Genomic DNA, 20,800 nt, shown 5'->3' with positions numbered 1-20,800 from the left:
GGTCCTGATATTTGCATTTAAACAAATAATTAAGGCATAGTTTCTTGCTTCGAAAGAATATATTTGACATGCAGTTACTTGCATATGTTTATTTTTTTTATTATGGTATATGCGCCATCCATTTTAGGTGGATGAGCATTATAGGGACCATGGGAACTTGTGTTGCGAAGAAATCATTTCTCTCATTCCAATAATAATGATGTTAACCAGTGGGAAACAAAGGTAGCATTAACATTTTTTTATTCATTGTAAGTCCATAGAAGATATAAAATCTATGGCCAGCAACTATAGAATATTGTTTTTTTTCTTTTCTCACACAACTATCACGAGTACTTTCAGTGGAGCAGATGGTAACAACGCACGGGTACGATCCTAGCTAGGATAATGTTAGGATAATGCTTTTAGATTAATTTGGTCTAGCTATGACACTTTGCTTTTTGGATTAAATATCATTTTAATGTTGGTATTTAATTTTTACAGTATTTTTATCTTATCGTGTGATCCGTGTTTTTTAGTATAAAATGTTAGCTATCCTGTAGCAACGCACGGGCATGCTACCTAGTTATATCTTCTACAACTAAAAAGAACAAAACGTGGACATTTTTTTGTATGACATTTATTTTGGTTCGTCCGTCTGCCCACGCCTACGATACCCGTCTGCTTTGAAGGAAATAAATCGATCACCTGAGGCCATATGCATGGAAGGAAACAATAATCATGCATCGAAATCATGCTGCTCTGGAAGGGAGGTACGTTGATGTTCTTCAAAGGATCCCCGCCTGCTTTGAAGGAAACAAATCGATCACCTGAGGCCACATGCATGGAAGGAAACAATAATCATGCATCGAACTCATGCTGCTCTGGAAGGAAGGTACGTTGATGTTCTTCAAAGAATCCCCGCCTGCTTTGAAGGAAACAAATCGATCACCTGAGGCCACATTCATGGAAGAAAACAATAATCATGCATCGACCCTGCGATATTTGTTTTGGTTCGTCCGTCTGCCCACCCCAACCCCTACGATACCGTGGCTAATAAAAAAAAGAAAAATCCCCCCTCGTCTCTCTCGTGACCCGATGCCTGACGACGCTCCCTCCACCCGGCGGCCAATGGCGCTCGTCCCTCCCGGCCACGGCGACGCTCCTCCCTCGTCGGTGGCGGTGGCGCTCCTTCCTCGCCGGCGATGACGGCGCTCCTCCCTCGCTGGTGGCGCTCCCTCTCACGGCGGCCTCCCATCTCTAGCAAAGCTTTGCGAGCTCGGCCTCGACGCGACCAGATGCGCTGGCACAGCGGGCCCTGGCTGCATCGTGTGGGGGCTAGGACGGCCGCGCGGTAGGTACCTTCCTCTCCTAATCCCCATCTCTTCTTCTTGTGTTGGATGCTGGATGTGTGAAACCTATCTGAATGAGGAGTTAATCTGGATGTGTTGCACATGCTTCTTTGCCTGCACTTACTGATTATGTGTGAAACCTATCTGAATGAGGAGTGAAATGGCACGGTTGAAATTGAAACCTAAATTGAAGTTGAATAATTCACTGTATGTTTCCATGGCAGCTCTGTATGTTTCCCCAATGCATGGTTGAATAATTGGGACCAATCGATTTTGCTGATTATGCATTAGACATGTATCTTAGATATGTTTGGTAGATGATATGTATGCTGAAGCTGCTCCCATGGCATTGTTGTCGTACGTTAGATTTGTAGCTGCTGCATTAAGAACATGTGAACTCCGATCAAACATTGTCGACTTCGACAGGTATCCACATGGACGCCGAGTATTTTGGTCCTGACAGAAGCATGCAGCTTCTCATGAGAAGAACAAATTGAAGCAATGTGTGTGCAAGCCATTGCAGGTGTGCGTGCATGACTGCATATACGTATATGTGATTAGAAGAGGTGGAAGGGAAAGAAACTGATCTAGAGTGCAAGTGCACACGACATATCTAAGATACATATATTATGAAGTAGCTCACTGTCCCCTCCTGCCCTCCATTTTCATTTTTAGATATATATTATGAAGTAATTAGCTTGTTATAAACGTCATATATTTGAAAACGGAAACGGAGGGAGTACTTGTGCATTTTGTGTAGAGCCTGCACTAGCCTAGGATAACACTGCAGCCTGCATTCTTGTTGTTTTTGCATTCACGTGTATAACTTCAGAGGAAGTGTGCAGTGTGCTACATATAGGCTATTTGGTCATGCTTTGCTTTGCAATGTTCCCTTTTCTCAATTCTCATGGCCTGGTTCGTTAGGTAATTCAGATAGATATGTCCAGTCAGTGGATATGGATTATAATAAAAGGGCTGAAACTGTATCTGAGGAAGAAGAAGAAGATGAAATGATGATGCTTGTTTTTCCGACGCTATATTTAGCTTCTATCAGAACTAGAACAAGAACTCCATGTTACACTTCAAAGCTTAGTGGTTCAGAATATACACGTGAACTTCTTGAGGGCCATCCACATCGTTCTTATCATAATTTGCGTATGGAAGCCATGGATTTTCAAAGCACTTGCAGATTACCTTAGTTCAAGAGGGCTTTTAAAGAGTACAAGAGGGGTTACTATAGAAGAACAACTAGCAATGTTCATGTACATGCTTGCGCGAAATGCAAGTTTTACTACATTGTGTGATAGGTTTCAGCACAGTGGAGAGACAATACATAGACATATCGCAACAACCTTTGATGCAATCTCTTCATTGGCTTTTGATTTTATGAAGCCCCCATCATCTGAGACCCATTGGAAAATATTGACCAATCCACATTTTGCACCTTACTCTTAGGTACATATAACAAATATATGTAATGTTTCAAAATTCTTACCTTTTTCTTACATATATACTAATTACAAATAGCACCTCTTCTCTCCCTTGCAGAACTGCTTAGGAGCGATAGATGGGACTCATGTTCCAATCACAATCAGTGCAAGTAAAGCAGCACCGTATCGGAATAGAAAAGGAACTCTTTCTCAAAATGTGATGCTTGCATGTGACTTTGACCTAAACTTTGTTTATGTTTCCACTGGCTGGGAAGGTTCAGCATTAGACGTCGGGGTTCTACGTTCTGCCATTAGGTCTGGCTTGTCCCACCATGCTACCGGCACCTGCGGCGACTCCTAGGATAGGTGTGGCAAGGTGTAGGGGCGATGGCGTGGCCACCCCATAGCGGCACCGGTGGCGGTGGTGCCCCCTCATATCCAGTCGATAGGCAGGAGGAGCCTCGAGCGAGATGAGGGGTGAGCAGATCGAGCGAGATGAGGAGCGAGCAGATCAACAAGGTACACCCTTTCCTCCTCCCTAGCTCGACAAGGTGTGGCTAGGCCATCGAGCTCCGCAGCCCCCGGCGACAGCCTGGCCAAACCCGCGTGCTCGGTAGCCCCTGGCGGCGGTGCAGGCCCCTGATCTAGCTACTTCAACCTTCCCCTCTCCATCGACATCACAGGGGTGGCTCCCCCTTTCGTGGCTCCAGTCGGGCAAGCAGCAACTACAGCTCTAGCATGCTCAGCCCACATAACAGCCCATCACACCTAGTGCTTCTCTTCTCGTCTGACCCGTGCAAGCTTCCCCTGCTCTATCAGATTCCTTGTGATTCAATGATTTTTTGCAGCATGCTGATACCCCGCTTGAATGTTGCAGTAGTGCTTCTCTTCTTGAATGTTGAATGTTACAATTTCAATGGTGATGTGAAGTTGCAGCCTCCAAGAGCGACCAAGGATAAGGAGAAGTACCATCGGTGACTACTGTACACCGGACACATAGGTGACGATTGCTATAGGGCATATCTTTTGTATTTTCTTGGACAAAGATTAAGGTCTGGCATCAGCAACTTCTCTAATGTGATAGAAGTCTATTAGTGTCCAAATTGCTATCTGGTGGATGTACAAATCATTTGACAGTGTATAGTAAACTGAGAACTAGCTGCTTAGGAAAAACCTTAAAGAGTTCATGACAATTCTGATAGTTCTATTGATCTATTTATCCTTTCTATCTTTACCACATCGATTCTTCTTTCTCTAAAACATACTTGATTACTCGTAAATTCATGGTTAATGCATTAAGTTTTGGATTGTTATAGGTATGGGCAAGGTTGTCGCTTGGCTCTTACCGAGTCGATGAGCCTACGACGCCGCGCACTCCGTGACGATGTTAATTTCATGAATTTTGCTTTTTGGATTAAATGTCACTTTAACATTTTCACAGTATTGTTATTTTATCGTGCGATCCTTGTGTTTTTAGTACAAAAGTTTTACTGTCCCATAGCAACGCACGGGCATGCTAGCTAGTTATCAAAAAAAGAGAGAAGGGGGGATGTCAACCAAATCTCAGTACTACTATGATATATCATCCATCTACGAAACATTCGTCACCAAATCAAATGTACCAAAATGCCGCTGCAACTCAACAGCAGACACTACAAGTAGTTAAGTACAACTCAATCAACATAGCTAAAAGCCAGAGTGCCACAACTCGACACATAATACATCTGTTGCGCCTAGAGTGCCCAGCTAAAATCTATACAAAGTTTCACATGAATCACAGGCACATCCCAGCCCAGCTTCACAGAATCATAGGTCTACATGCCGACGCTGGGATCCTTCTTCCTCCTACTCCACAAATGACTTGATATGAGGAGCATCAGGCTCGACTCCTTGCTGCAGTAGAGAAAGCCTCAAAATGATGAGCTATGCCACATTCTCTGCTACCACGGCGCCCGTCTCTATGGCGCTCACGGCGCTCTCAAAGGTGTTCACATAGTACAGCTGCTTCCCGTCCAACACTATCGGACCAAACTCTTCTAGGGCTTCGTGGTGTGGGTAAGCAGCTTAGTTTATCCAGATGGTCTCTTTCCTCGCGCTGCTCTCCAACAAATACAATAGCACATATTAACTTACCAACCTCATCTCATCTGGGTGACTAACTCAATATAATCAAACTGCTACGTACCTGAAGATCTGATCTAGTAAACCATCATCCAGCTTTGCACATGAGAACATCTTGTAGGCCATGTCATCTTCGTTGTACCTCTTTAGAACTGAGATGCACGAGAAAGGGATATCAGGGAGCTCTAGGGTACCAATTAGCTCTAGAACATTTGATGCTGAGTTTACACCAAAATATCCCTGCAACCATAGATAGAATATAGCAAAAGGCAAGTGCCTTGTCATTAGTAAGTTGCCCCAACCAAGGAAGCGTCAAAGAGGCTTTCATCAGTAACAAGTTCATAGGCTATCAGTTACTCGTCACTCGTTCATTTTGCTGTGTGTTGATGCTAGGATCTACAAAAGGAATGGCAATAGATAGGTAGGTATGCAGTATGCTACCATAACACTTACAGGGTTCAATAGGCCTCTGACAAAGGTGGCGTGTGTGTGCTGCATCTTCCTCAGTGGAATGGAGATTGGAGGGCTAAACGTGATGTTCACCTCGTCAAGTGGTGTTGCCACCATAGTCACCGTATAGTTGTATTCGCTCCTAGTATTAGATCTCAGAATATAGTAATCCCCAGCATCAGTGATCAAGTCTATGCCTTCTTGAAGATGCAAGGTGGCATTAGAGGTCTTGAGCAATCCAATAGCTAGCTGCCAGTTGCCCCCTTTGATAGCCCATAATCTTGACTTAGATCCAGCTAAAGACACGGCGTCAGCCAGTCCACTTATGTGTGTGCTTTGGCCATAGTTGATCCTCATGATAACCTATGAGGGAAAGAATACATTGATTATACTTATCAGAAAGAGATGATGTGATCTTTCAAAAAAAGAAAGAGATGATGCGTTTTGGGGGGAAACTACATCAAATGGGATTTCACTGGTAAAAAACAGTACAGAGAGCATCTTCCAGAAGAAACCATGAGCCAATTAGTATCATCACTGTCTAGTACCAAGGAAGTTAATTTAGCTCAAATTCCACTAAACCATGGAAGCATAGATGGCATATGGCTTGAGAGGAGGAAAGACAATACAGGGATTGAGGAGAAGCATACCGTGACAAGCTCTGCTATTGTTTGGGTGTTGAGGCCGGCATGGAGCAACTCCTCCTCAAGGGTCCTGTGGGTGAGGCCATAGAGACCCATCCATTGGAGCATCTCCTCAACCATGGCAAAGACAGGGTGAGACTCCAAGCCATTGTAGAAGAACATAAACCATTGCAGCATTTCCTGCATTTAGTATTTTAACTAATAGTAACTATAATAACTGATCAGCACACTGCACCAGGCTGACCAAGTGCAAATCTATGTTGAGATTAGAAAGATCATCTAGGGTTAGGTCTAGCGGGTTCTCTTTACTGTGAATGCGATATTGAGAGTAGAGAGACAGAGATGAATAGAAGAAGAATGTGTTGAACCTGATACCGTAGAGGGAGATGGTCCAGAAGCCACCATCTCGTTCATCGGTGAAGTCTGCGCATGGGCAGCGACATTTGGGGAAGAGGTCAATGAAGTTGTCGATGTCAGTGGAGCGGGACGGCATGGCTGGTGGCTTCCCATCACTGGCTGCGCCCCTCTCTGATCGGGATTAGGGTTTAGGTTTCGGTGGGGAGCTCGACTCATGGTAAACCTCGTACTCAGAGCCGCCGGCCCCCACCTCTATATATAGCGTAGTGTGACAGGAGCCCTCTAGCCATAGTGGGCTGGGCGCCCCCGATCAGGGCACGGATCAAAGGCCCAACTGGGTCATTGGGCCCAGTTTGGGATTAGAGATCAATCTAATAATCTCTCCCTTGATCTCCTACCATCTTTCAATTTCATATCATTTACTTTTATTCATTCCATTATAGATTAGCACATACAACATGTTTCATCATCATGGTCAATTGCCGATAGATTTAACAACTATAACACACCACTCTGTTCTGAAATAGATACTTAACTTTGTGCCTTCTTTTGTCCATGAATTATAGGCTTTCCCTTAAACCCATGCCGGCTACATGTTCTCTGAACATGTTGGGTGGTAAGCCTTTTATAAGCGAATCCGTGAGCATCTTTTCGGTATTTATATGCTCAAGACTTCTAACATGATCCCGGACTTTATCTTTCACAACATAATACTTTATGTCAATGTGTTTGGCAGCACCACTTGACTTATTGTTGTGAGCATACTGTACTGTCAGATTATTATCGCAGTATAACTTAAGTGGTCTATAGATGTCGTCAACCACCTTCAAATCAGGTATAAACTTCTTTAGCCAGTTCACCTGCTCCGTTGCCTCATAACACGCTACAAACTCGGCATACATTATGGATGATGTAGTGACGGTTTGCTTTGAGCTTTTCCATGAAATAGCTCCCCTTGTGAGAGTAAATACATATCTAGACGTGGATTTTCTATCATCTCCCATATAATCAGAATCTAAATATCCCACTATATGGAGTGAATCTGATCTTCTATATGTCATCATGAGGCTTTTTGTTTCTTGCAAATAACGCAAGACTTTTTTTACTAATTTCTAGTATTCTATTCTAGGATTGCTCTGGAATCTGCCAAGTAACCCGATAACAAATGCCAAGTCAGGGCGCGTACATACTTGAGCATATTGCAAGCTTCCGATAGTTGAAGCATATGAAACCATTTTCATTTGATCGATCTCATACTGATTCCTAGGGCATTGAAAATCTCCATATCTGTCGCCCTTGACTATAGGAGCAGGTGAGGGACTATATTTGTGCATATTGATTTCTTTAAGATCTTTTCTATGTATGCCTTTTGTGATAGTCCTAATACCCCTTTACTTCTATCTCGGTGAATCTCGATCCCTAGAACGAACGAAGCTTCACCAAGATCTTTCATATCAAATTTTGAGGACAAAAACTTCTTTGTCTCCAGTAGTAGACTGATATCACTACTAGCAAGTAAGATATCATCCACATACAGGACAAGGAAGATAAACTTCCCATTCTTAAACTTTGCATAGACACAATTGTCCTCTATATTCTCTTTAAACCCAAAATTCCTTATTGTCTGATCAAACTTCAAGTACCACTGTCTTGAAGCTTGTTTTAATCCATAAATGGATTTCTTTAGGTGGCATCCCATTCGTTCTTTTCCTTCCATGACAAAACCTTTCGGTTGTGCCATGTAAACATTTTCCTCCAAGTCCCCATTGAGAAATGTCGTCTTTATATCCATCTGATGTAATTCTAATTGTAATGTGCCACTAATGCCATTATAATTCTGAAGGAATCCTTACATGAGACTGGAGTAAAGGTCTCATTGTAATCAATGCCTTCTCTTTGCATAAAGCCTTTTGCCATAAGTCGTGCTTTATATCTCTCTATATTCCCTTGAGAGTTAAGTTTTGTTTTGTAGACCCATTTACAGTCTACTGTTTTGGCTCTTTTAGGAATTATTTCCAAGTCCCAAACTTTATTGGCATTCATAGATTTCATTTCATCTTCCATGGCCTCAAGCCACTTTGATGAATGATCACTTCTCATGGCTTCTTCAAATGAGGTGGGATCATCCTCCATTTGAAATTCCTCAGTGTTGTATACTTCATAGTCAGTAGGAATAGCTGATTTTCTAACTCTTTAAGACCTTCTAGGGGCCTCCACATTTGGCACATCTTCTGTTTGAGGCTATTGTTGCTCCACCTTATGTGTGGCAATAGGTTCTATAGGATCCTAAAGAACAGGTATCTCATCATCATTTATTGTTGCCACAGGCGGAATAACAACTGGTGCTGGCACCATAGTATCTTGCACTATCGGTGCAGTGACAGCAGGTAGTGAGAAAATGGCTTATGAATCATCGGAGTGGGCGTATACACCCGCTTCTCTTCAAGGTCAATTTCTCAAGCTACCATGCTCCCCCTCATTATTTCATCCTCTAGGAAGACAGCGTGTCTCGTTTCCACAAACTTTGTATATCTGTCTGGACAGTAGAAACAAAACCTTTTGACTTTTCTAGGTAGATAATGAAATGACAACTTACTATTTTGGGATCTAGCTTCCTAATGTTTGGGTTAAATACTTTAGCCTCAACAGGACTCCCCCACACATGTAAGTGGTTTAGTGAGGGTACTCTTTCTGTCCACAACTCATACGGTGTTTTGGGCACCGACTTACTTGGTACTCTATTGAGAATATGAATGGTGGTTTTTAACGCCTCCATCCACATTCTCAATGGTAAGGTGGAGTAACTTATCATACTGCGCACCATATCCATCAGGGTACGATTGCGTCTTTCAGCTACTCCATTCTGCTGAGGTTCGCCCGGTGTAGAATACTAGGCTACTATGCCATTCACCTGTAAGAACCTTACAAAAGGTCCAGGAACTTGGCTATATATGGGTATGCCGACCGTAGTACTCCCTCCATGGTCGGACCTAACTATCTTAATCTTTAAATTGTGTTGGTTTTCAACTTCTACCTTAAATATCTTAAATTTATCCAATGCTTCTGTTCTTTCTTTGATTGGATAAATGTAGCCATAACGGGAGTAATCATCTGTGAATGTTATGAACGAATCATAACCATCCACACTCTTTATAGGAAACAGACCATAGATGTCTGTGTGAATAATCTATAAAATTCTTGCGCTTCGTTTGGCATCTTTCTTAATTTTCTTTACATACTTTCCTTTTATGCATTCTCTGCATTGTTCTAAATCTAAGAACTCTAATGGAGGAAGAATATCATTCTTAACTAGTCTTTCTATTCTCCCCCTCGAAATATGGCCTAAACGACAGTGCCATAATTTCGACGATGCATCGTGAGCTCTCTTTCATTTTCTGTTTACATCCACAGACAAGGATACATTCTCATTGTCGCACGCAACGTTCCCATCATCGCATACAACATTCACATCATCACGTAGTGATAACAAATAAAGCTCATTTTGTAAGATAGCAAGACCAACAACGCATTATTAAATGTTATCTTACATTTGCCATTTCTAAAATAGCAATCATATCCATCATTGTCCAAGCATGAAACACTAATCAAGTTTCTCTATAAAGAGGGAACATAAAGTACATCTCTAAGTAAAAGTGTGAAGCCATCAGCAAGCTCTAGAGAAAGATCACCAACGGCTTCAACATCTGCTCAGACTCAACTTTAATGTGTCTTTCTCTTCTTTGCGTAGTCCTCGTCGAACAGAATCCCTGTAAGGAATTAGCAACATGAACAGTTGCACCTGAGTCAATCCACCAAGTAGATTTTGAATACTGTATATACAGGGATTCATTTATGAACGTAATAATGTTCTCACCTTTCTTTGTCATGATCATCTTTAAGTAATCGGGACAATCTTTCTTATAATGTCCCGTCTTCTTGCAATAGAGACACTGGTCTTTCTCTACTGTGAACTTGTTCTGTTAAGGCTAATGTAGCATGGGACCCTTTCCCTTTGACTTTGAGGAGGAGTTAGCATTAGTATTCTTTTTCTTGTTGTCTTTCACATAATTGATAGTGCCACCATTGATAGTTTTCATTCTCTCCTCCTCTTGCACACACATAGCCATGAGCCTCTCTAAGTCCCACTTCACGGGCTGTATGTTATAGTTGACAACAAAAGTGTCAAATTCCTTTGGCAATGATATAAAAATCAAATGGATAAGGAACTCTTCCTTAAGAGCCAGATCCATTGGTTTTAGCTTGGATGCCAAATTGCTCATCCTTAGTATGTGCTCTCTGATGTCACCATTTCTAAAGTACCTCTCTGTCACTAGCTGCTTTATCAGCTAGGTAGCATATGTCTTTGAAGAGCCAGTGAACTGACTCTTTATTCTATCGAGATACTCGGTGACCGTGTCCCACTCTAGGATTGAGCCCATAATTGCAGGCTCAATCGTGTTCTTTATCACAGTCAAATATTTCTTATTGGCAGTGACCCACTTCCTATGCTCAAGGTCATAGGACATCTTTTGGGATTCAAAATCCCTCTCTCTAGTTGCCCAAGCGGGATCAGCCTCGTTTGTCTCCCTCACCGGTGCCATAGGCTCAGTGGGACACGGTGAGGTGACTACCCAGTCCACCTCAGTCAAGATGAAGGTCAGGTCAATCTTTTTCTTCCACTCTGTGTAGTTGTCACCTTTGAGAGTGGGGATCTCTTTGATACAACCCATCAAGTTGTATCCGCCTGACACCACAATTCATATAGAGTGAGAACATAAATAATAACAACAATTGCATGCCTTGATTTCAACGTTGGTCAAAATTAAAACATACAACTGTTTATACATTAAATCTACATCACCGTTGGGCAGAAATGAAAATAATGCATAAAATCATTAAAATTATGATATTGTTATTAACAACGTTGGTTAGAAAATAACAACATCATAATCAAGTCAAAATCTTTTTTTCTCGAATTAAATATCACGTTGGTTCAAAATAACTAGAGAATAAACTATTTCTTTAGTAGCGGAAAAACTAATTCATTTTAATGAATTTTGCCACAGGAAAAATCTCTTTTCTATTTTCTTTGAGCCATTTATCCATTTTCCAAGAAATAAAACTTTTACTGAAAAAATGGCTTCATCCTTTACTGGCAATTCGGCCCTAACGCAAAACCAGCCCACGGCCCACGGCCGTGCGAGCCCTGTGCCACGCGCTACCCCGCGCCCAGGCCGCAACCTAGGCCTGGGCCGGGAAAGCGGCCTCGTGCCCTCGCTCGCCTAGGCCGAAAGGCAGCCCAGTTCTCTGGTCGCCATTAGATCAGATCCGACGGTCGCGCGGCGATCTCGGCTGATCAAAACCAGCGCCGCATCGCCCTCCTCGAAACCCTAGCTCACTCTTCACTCTCTGCCTCTCTCTCTTCGCTCTCTCACGCTAAGCCGACGTTAGTGGTGGCGGCCACGGTGGCTGTTGGCGCCGGTGAGAAAGACAGCCTCCGGACCAAGTCTGGCTCCCCTTCCTCCTCTTCCTTTCTCTTCCCTTTCCCCTTCTCTTCCTCAGTGACTCAGTCAGAGAGGACCATGACGTGACGGTAGCCCATGGTGGACAAAGCAAAAGAAGGTAGTGGCTCCGCTGCGGGGCCCCTCACCGGCGTGCGCGCTCGCCCAAAGCTGAGCGTGTCACCATCGAGCGGCCTTGCGGTGGTGCCCTGAGCGCGCATGCAGTGCAGCGGAACGCCGTCGAGCCGGCGTAGCTCGGGTGGATTCCACGCTGTGGCGGGGTAACCTTCCCACACAACAGTGGTGGCGACGACGGCGAGAGAAACCTGGGTAGGTCCCCTCCCCTCTCCGTCCTCCTTCTAGATTAGGGCTACTCTTGCTACCGGCAGCCATCGGTCTAGCTCTAGTGAGCCACATCCCATGCCCTTTCCCCTTCTCTATCTTTAGATCTTGTTGTGTTCTTCTTGGTTCTTTGCCGATTAGGGATTAGGGTTAGGGTTAGGGTTTCGTTAGGGTTAGGATTAACCCAATTTGTTTTTCTTTCGGTTTTGATTCGAGATCGGTGAGGTAAGCCCCTTCCTAGCTCTTTCAATTTTGGGGTTAGGTTAGGGTTTTGTGTTACATCACTGTTCTTCTTCCCTGACGGTTTGGGTTTGGTTGAACCCTCTGTATTTCTATTTCTTCCCCTCAATTAGGGTTAGGGTTTCAATCTAAACCGGATCGAACCCTCTGTTACTCTTTGATTTCTTTTTAACTCGCTACCCCATACTAGATCTACACACTAGCAACCTAGCTCTGATACCATTGTTGAGATCGAAAAGATCATCGAGGGTTAGGTCTAGCGGGTTCTCTTTACTGTGAATGCAATATCGAGAGTAGAGAGATAGAGAGGAATAGAAGAAGAACATGTCGAACCTGACACCGTAGAGGGAGATGGTCCAGAAGCCGCCATCTCGTTCGTCGATGAAGTCTACGCATGGGCAGCGATGTTCGGGGAAGACATCAATGAAGTCATCGATGTCGGTGGAGCAGGACAGCACGACTAGTGGCTTCCTGTCACTAGCTATGCCCCTCTCTGATTAGGATTAGGGTTTAGGTTTCGATGGGGAGCTCGGCTCACGGTAAACCTCGTACTCAGAGCCGCCGGCCCCCACCTCTATATATATCATAGTGTGATAAGGGACATCCAGCCATAGTGGGATGGGCGCACCCGATCAGGGCGTGGATCAAAGGTCCAACTTTGGGCCCAGTTTGGGATCGGAGATCAATCTAACAATCTTTGCATCCTAGACACGAATGGGGGAAGAATAATTACGGTAGAGAAGGAAGAATTAACCTGGACAAACTTGTCCATCTTGAGCAGGGACAGGCCATATCGCCTAAGCAGCAGCAGCGAGTTGAGGAGGCTGTGCAGCTTTGATGCCACCAGGAGCTGTCGGTCGACGGTGGGTGGAGCGTCTAAAAGATGAAGCTTTTGTCATCCCAGATCCCTAGCCAGTCGTCGTCACCGCCGACCTTAGCGGCAAGGCCTAGGAGGTCGGCGAAGCGGCGCACGTGGAGGTTGCGGGGGTGGATGATGGAGCCCCCGGCCTCGAAGCTATCGCCCATGAGAGTGACGGTGCTAAGGCGGCCGCCCACCTTGTGATGGCGCTCGAAGACACGTAGCTGCGCTCCAACGAGGGAGGTGTTGTAGTTGGTGAGGAAGAAGGCGGTAGAGGCGCCAGAGATGCCACCGCCGATGATGCAGATGTCGACGTCGGCGGATGCATGAGGGAGGGGGAGCACTGGCAGAAGCACCAAGAGGGAGAGGAAGAGGGACAACATCGAGTCCGATTCCAACCTGATTCGATCTGATGAAGAGGGGATGAGAATTGTTGGAGAAGACAAGGATTGATGAGTCGATGGTCAACGGAACGGAGCGTTGACAAACCAAACCAAACAGAGGCACACACATGGTTTAGGTTCATTGTTAGCTTGACTTGATGATCCTAGGATCGTGTGCGTTGGAAACAGGAAAAAATATTTTAAGATAATTCAAGCTTAAATATGTGTTATATTATTAAAAATAATTTAAATGTGGTTTTCAAACAATGTAAAGTTTTAGAAAATATTTGTTATTTCATGAGTATTCTCTCAAAGCAAAAATCAAAGTGGGAGGGTTCATAACCATTATCCATATATTATTAGATATTATCTTTCCCCAAAAAACTACTCAGATTAAACAAGATTAATATAATCATATTTTTTATTAGTATTTCTTTGTTATACAGTAACCAATATTGTACTTAATAAAAATATGTATTGGATATCTATATGATCTATATGAAAGTTATAGTTCTCAATACGATCTACAACTTTGTAGTTGAAAAGTTTTTTGTTTGAAGTCATTTAGTGTCCTAAAATTTAATTTTAAATTTCAAATTTCAAAATCTATAAGCATACAATAATATTTTGGGACCCTAAATTGTTTTAATTCAAAAACTTTTCAACTACAAAGTCGTAGATCGCGTCGAGGGCTTCAATTTTGATATAAAGTTTATCTTCATTCGAGTTCATATGAAAAAGTTATAAATTATTTTTTGATATAAAGTTTTGAGTTAAATACACTTGCGGCCCTTGAACTTGTGTCCCTGTGTCACTTAGGTCCACGAACTCTCAAAACCAAAATCTGGACTCCTAAACTTGTTAAGTCGTGCACCGCCAAGGTTTTTTTTATCGGCCGAAATTCATGAAAATTTCCGAAATTTCCTTTCTATCCATAGGGTCCGATAAAATTTGACATCGGCCAAATTTTTCCCTTCTTTCCTGTTTCCATACAGACAACCCAAATTCAGCCGTGCGACAATCCCACACTATAATGTTTTATTCTTGTTTTTATCTGTGAACAAGTGATGTTTAATAGCTTAGGAATAGTTTCAAGTCAAATTCTACGGAATTTTTTCAAAACAATTTGAATTTTTTTTAAATTTGGTCCGATATTTCCGATATATCTTGCTTATCCTATTTATCTATGACCTCCGATAAATTTTTATTTCCGATAATGAAAACCCTGTGCACCGCAGGCGTATACCCTTCAGAGGATGCTGACTAGGATATTTTTTTACAAAAACCATCGTGCCACAGTTATCTTCTACCTTCGTCATCAGCACGGAGGCCGCAATGGCAGCGTTGGTGTACAACAGCGACATGCTGAAGCTGGCCATGCTCGTGCATAGCTTTGTGTAGAAGAAGTCGATCTCCTCGATGACGTCGAACGCCTCGGCGAGCCCCACAAGCGCAAACTACGGCACCAGCCAGAACGCCGAGATGGTGACCCCGCGCAGCGCCAACCACCGCCGTCGCGCCCCCCCATCGATGCATGCCCCCCACCAACGCGCTGCTTCATGGTGAGCCTGCTCGAGCTGAGGCGTCGGTCCATAGTATCGACCTGCTTCACGCCGTGACTTCCCATGAAGCTGCTCCAACTGGTGCATCCGGTTCATGTCCAGGACACGGATCGCCGACTTGAGATGATCCACTGGGTGCACCATGCACAGCCTCTTCCTGTGGTGGCCTTGCTGCTCGGACGCCGCCGCGTCCGAGCCATTGCAGGGCGCGTCCTCCTTGGTGCCGTGGAGCAAGCAAGCCTTGTTCAAGCGCCTGAACGAACGAAGCTCAAATGCCAACGTGTTCGCCTCGTCATACCATGTATATTCTTGAAACACTGCTTATGCTTGCTGCATGTTGGGACGTGAGTGAGTGATGTACCTCAGCTTGTCCATGGGGATAGCGAGATTGCAGTCCTTGAGGTGATGGTACATGCCATTGACATTGACGGTCTTGTTCGGCAACCGTGCCCTGTGGTTCTTGATCGCCTCGCTAACGGTGGAGCCTATCGCGACGAACATCTGCCTTTTGCCCTTCTCCTTAATGTAAATTATAAAGGCCCGATCCCAGGACCAATTATAAAGGCCCGACGATCAGCAACGATGGCGTCGGCGAGACATTGTGGCACAGCTCGGACTTCGTCTCTCCATGCAGCTCAACGTCGTTGACATCGAGCAGTGGCAGCAGCTGCTGCGCCGTGCGCTCGCCCTCCACGTGAGATGACTCCATGTTGCCATGTTGGCCACGTAGCTCGGGAAGAATGGCAGGTCCACACGCCACGTCTTGCACCAGCTTGGCATCGACATCGGCTTGGACACGGAGGTGAAGAACGTGTCATCGAACCGGCCGCTCAGCGTTCGCACGCTCGCGTCCGTCAGCGACGACGGCATCGGTGAGACATTGTGGCATAGCTCGGACTTTGTCGGCGTGCGGCTCAGTAGCATTGATGTCTGAGTAAGGGCAGCTGCTGCCACTGCACGGCGCGCCCACCCTCGGTGGGCCGTCGTCCACCTCCATGATCCTGACGTCGTTCTCCTCAGCATGAGCCCTGGACGAGCGCCTGCATTCACCGGAGCATCAGGTTGGCCTACCGCCGCACCAGCTGGCCCCTCAGCATCGCCTGTAGCTTCACCATCCCTCATAGGGTGCACAGCCTGAGCAAGGATGACTAGAGGTAGAAGATAACTATGGCAGGGTGGCTTTTTGAAAAAAAAAATTCTAGTAAGCTCCTCTCAAAGGGGTATGGACCTACGGTGCACGAGTTAACAAGTTCAGGAGGGCAGATATCGGTTTTGAGAGTTCGTGGACCTAAGTGACACAGGGTCACAAGTTTAAGGGCCGCCAGTGTATTTAACCCTAAAGTTTTTAAATAACCCTGTTTTGACCCAGATGAGACTCAAAACCAAGTTTAGAGACCGGGATGACACAACTGAACAAAATTGAAGACCTAAACGGGTGATTTGCAAGTTTAGGGACTGGAATGACACAGCCGAACAAGTTTAGGGACCGAGATGACACAGATGAACAAGTTTGAGGACCTAAACGGTCAATTTGTGAGTTTAGGGACCGGGATGACACAGCGGTACAAGTTTAAGGACCGCTGGTGCACTTTACTCTATATTAAACAAGTTGATTATGGGTACATTAAGCAAATAATTAAATTGCTAAGGAACAGTAGGGGTTTGGTGTTCCAAGGACTTCAATCAATGCTCAAAATACACCAAAGTCATTTAAGCATTTTCCTAATTCACTTTTATATTTATTAAACATGAAAAAGGCATTTAAACACACTTAAAGTAATTAAAGTAAGCTATAATTATCAAAATAGTACCAAACTTTTTATGAAGTCAGGTATTAGCATGTAAAGCATACATAAAAAGTTTCATGATTAAATCATAATTATTTTAACCTATAAAAAATCATGGAAGGTCCATTTATTAATTAAAAGAGATAATTTCAAAGCATGCAAAAACTATTTATTTTCACTATTTCATATTTTTCCTAGATAGATAACATCATTGAAAAGCTACACAAAAAGTTTCATAATTTTATCATGCTTCTATATTTAGTTATGGATTAAACAAGAATCAGCACTTTTAATCATTTTCTGAAAATCAAAACCGATTGAAATTCTTTTGTTATTCAGCCCCTTTCCACCCTTAGTCACTGACAGGCGGCCCCCGGGTCACGCCCGCGGTGACCATGGCACAGACGCCGTTGACTGGCGGGTTCTTACCAGCGGTGACCTCGCCAGTGACGAGGTCAACTTCGGCGGACTCGGCTCACTCGCGCGCGCACGCTAGTGGTGATAGTTGACCGGTTAGAGCACAACAGCAAGCATGTCGGCGGCCATGATGGCCCAGCGGTGCCCCGGCGCGGCGGAGATGACCGACGGCGGCACCCCCAGTGACGGCGATGACACCAACAGACTTAGAAATACATAACAGACCTATCTAAGCTACCGATTAATCGAGTTAGGGCTCCGCGCGAGCTTGCCCGCGACCATGGCGGCACGGCAGTGCGGCGGTGATTCGGCGGCTACACCACGGTAGAGTCAAATTAGAGGACATGGGCATGACTAGGATCTCACTGTGACATCATAACACTAGATGGTTGGGTTGGAGACACGGCGGAGCTGGGTGGTCAGCAGTGAGGACGACAGCGGCGGCGCGAACTGGCATCGCGGCGGCGTTCCGGTGGCTTCGGAGCGCGTATGTGAAAAGATGTGAGATGGTGAGCATCAAGGAGTCACAAGGAGATCAAAATGACAGGCGATGGGGCAGGAGGTGCTCTATGGAAACCTAGCCATGGCGAGGTGGCTTGCGGCGGTCATGGCTTGCCGCCGCGGCGAGAATGGCGTGCGTGGGTGATTCGGGTGGAGAGAGCTGACGCGAGCGGGTCGACGAGAAGCGCATGGGCGAGGCAAAGCTGCAAGGGCAAGCTATCTAGTAGAGGTGCAATGGCGGTGGCCAATTTTACTGGAGGCTGGAGGAGCTAGGCGACAGCGAGAAGGAAACAAAGAGGACGACGGCGGCCGTGCTGAACTTAAGTCAACACAGCGACACTTCTGGGTGTACCAGCAGCTTCGCGAGCTCGGCCATGTGGACAGCCGCGCGTCCACGCATGAGAGGTGGTGCAGAGGTGACCAAACGGTGCATGGCGGTGAGAGAAGCAGGTGAGCTGCTGCTCGGTGCTACTGTTCACGCCTGAACATGCATTTTCTCCCCCTCTTTTTCTCCTAATTTAGCGCAGAAACTTGTCAGCTTCAATAACAAAAGTCGTTCATCTTCATGTCGACTTCAACTTTGCTTACAGACTTGAGCTCTAATCTCTAATTCTAAACAGTTAGAGAGATTTTGAATGAGCAGAGGTACTTTGAAACTGATTTCGAAAATTCAGTTAGTTTGAAAATTTTGGTTTGGTTAAGCAACTCTAGTAATTAATTAGAGGTTAAACATCTATCAACTTTAATACCCAATTGCACAGTATCATAACTCAAGTATAGGACTAAGCAATGAAATAAAAGTTGTACCAGTTTTATTCATGAAAATGGATTTAAAACTACCCAAAAATTGAACTTAATAGGCGCGTTCGCTGGTCTGGACCATCCAGACCAGCCGGCTGACCCCCTCACAAAACATTGTTTGTCGATGTTTCGGACCGGCGGGCCCTCAACCAACTAGTAAAAATGTACTGCGTGCCCCTAATCCCAGATAGTGATGCAAAGAGACACAAGGTTTAAACTGGTTCGGGCAATGGGTGCTCTACGTCTAGTCTGAGAGATCGATCTTGTATTCCTTGCACCGAAATGCTCATAGTAGGGGGTTACAAGCAAGGCAAGAGAGGGAGCTAGTCCCAGGTCTCTACGTGGAGCGGCGTGGATTGCTTGAGATGTTGATCTTAGACGGTGGGGAGGTGTGCTCATTACAGAGTCTCGAGCGTGTGTTCGTCTACCTCGTGAACCCATCTATGCCTAGGTGTGTGCGAGCGTGAGAGTGAGTTTGTCTTCCTATACGTGTTCATCTATCTCATGCGCTCGGGTCCCCTAGAAATGGCCCCGATCCCTCCCTTTTATAGTTGAAGGGGGGACAGGGGTGATACATGTGTTAGCTACGTGGCGTCGTGCGAACAGAGGCGGCATGTCTGAGCCCTGTAGCCTGTTACTATGGCAGCATGGTTGATGGAGTGGTCCTGCCCTTGAAGTGCTAGAGCAACGCGCCAGTCACATCCGATCTTATGCGACGTGGGAGCTCCAGTGATAGCTTGACGCAGGGCCTGGCAAGCGACGTGCTGGTTGCTGTGTGTTGACCACGTGAAGAGCCGAGGCTTAGTTGGTGCCAAGGCCGAGCCGTCGTGGGGGCTCGGTGGGCATGAATCCTGAGGTTGCCGAGACCCTAAAGTAGACTGCCGAGGCGTGGAGGGAGCAGTTGGTCCTGTACACTGATTCTGAGGCTATAGTAACCCAGACCTGACTCTGCACGCCGCGATGTTCCCGGAGCAGGGGTTAGATAGCACAGCGTAGTACGGGCACCGGTCATGGGCACAGCATCGAGCACAGCGACCGGTAACCCCTGCCCCGTCCTATCCTAGACGGCATGGCTTCGATGTGACTGACGTCCCATCGGCCACTCTGCTGTGTCGAGCCGTCGTTCGGCTGATATCGCGGGAGCGTTTGAGCGCATCGGTCGAATGTGACGTCTTGTCCGAGAAGTTGGCCGAGGCGGAGGCGACGGGGTTGTTTTGCTGAGCCAGCCTTGAGTCAAGGCAGAGAATTAGCGTCTCATCGAGGCTATATGTGCGGGGCCTCGAGCGAGATGGAGAATCGGTTCCCCAGCCGAGGCCTTTCGCGCGAGACCTCGAGCGAGGTGAAAAATCGGTAGATCGTCCGTGGCCTCTTGTGCGAGGCCCCGAGCGAGGTGAAGATTCGGTAGGCCGTCCGAGGCCTTCTGTGCGAGGCCTCTAGCGAGGCGGGGAGTAGGTGGCTTCGGACATGGCCGGGGTTTAGCCAATAGTTGTCCCTTGGCTTTGATTTTGACGGGGTCTAAGCGATTTTTTTTAATTGTTGCTTAGGGGACCCCTTCTCGTGGTACCCGATAGTAGCCCTCGAGCCTCAGGGAGAGTGTGAGCGCTCTCTTTGAGGTTTTGATGAGACTCGGCTCGTAGCAGCTCCTGGCGGGGATGGTGTTTCGCACTCGAGGCCTCGGTGGGTGTAGCCCCCGAGGCCCTAGAGGAGTGGATTTATTCCTCCAGGGGCTTTTCTTACGTTTTGAGAGGGGTTTTATTGCGTTTACCGAGCCCATGAGTGCGAGTTCGGGTCATTGAGCCTCGACAAGGTTGCAGGAAGAGCCCCCTAGCCTCTACGCGGAGCGAGAGGTCCGTCAGAGGTTCCCCTGGCTTTTTGTGCGGCCTTCACGTATCCTTTTCGTCCGGAAGGAGGGGTGGAGGGTGCCTGCTACCCTCGATGGGCATGAGTAGTGACACCCCTAGTGAGCTCTTATCGGGTAAGTCCGAGTGGAGGCCCATGCCCCGTTCGATAGGGGTCGGCTAGCGGTCCAGAGACGCACTCCAAGAGTACCAGAGGGCTTCTCTAGTGGGTGCCAGGG

General features: G+C 45.9%; 1 pseudogene; it reads right to left on the bottom strand.

Annotated features, from left to right (window-relative positions):
• Positions 1–4,564: 4,564 nt before the first annotated feature.
• On the bottom strand, positions 4,565–13,655 carry LOC136492690 (farnesylcysteine lyase-like; annotated as a pseudogene).
• Positions 13,656–20,800: the final 7,145 nt, after the last annotated feature.

Source organism: Miscanthus floridulus, chromosome 11 (genome assembly GCF_019320115.1).
Source record: "Miscanthus floridulus cultivar M001 chromosome 11, ASM1932011v1, whole genome shotgun sequence".
Classification (NCBI taxonomy): Eukaryota; Viridiplantae; Streptophyta; class Magnoliopsida; order Poales; family Poaceae; genus Miscanthus; species Miscanthus floridulus.
This window is presented reverse-complemented; position numbering and strand designations above follow the sequence as displayed.